Source organism: Penaeus monodon, chromosome 29 (genome assembly GCF_015228065.2).
Source record: "Penaeus monodon isolate SGIC_2016 chromosome 29, NSTDA_Pmon_1, whole genome shotgun sequence".
In the NCBI taxonomy this organism is placed as follows: domain Eukaryota; kingdom Metazoa; phylum Arthropoda; class Malacostraca; order Decapoda; family Penaeidae; genus Penaeus; species Penaeus monodon.
The window spans coordinates 10636330-10636557 of record NC_051414.1 but is presented as its reverse complement, the minus strand read 5'-3'; the positions used below and the strand labels follow the sequence as shown (position 1 = coordinate 10636557).

Genomic DNA, 228 nt, shown 5'->3' with positions numbered 1-228 from the left:
CTAAGAGATGATGAACTTTTCTGACACAGAAATTAACATATACACAAATATATTAATAAAGATGAATCAATGGTTATGAAGCCTACCTAATATAAATAATATATCTAGTTTCATAATGGTATCCAGAATGTAAAAAATAATTATTTAATTTGATATAGGGGAAATGTTTCTCAATTTGCATTCAGTTTCAGAAAAGTATGCCATCTATATTTGGACAGATTTTGTATA

At 25.4% G+C, this 228-nt stretch overlaps 1 protein-coding gene across 1 annotated transcript in view; it reads left to right on the top strand.

Annotated features, from left to right (window-relative positions):
- LOC119591730 (hematopoietic prostaglandin D synthase-like) overlaps positions 1-228 on the top strand; it is a 34851-nt gene that overhangs the window by 32190 nt on the left and 2433 nt on the right. The gene's annotated exons all lie outside the window — the stretch shown is intronic.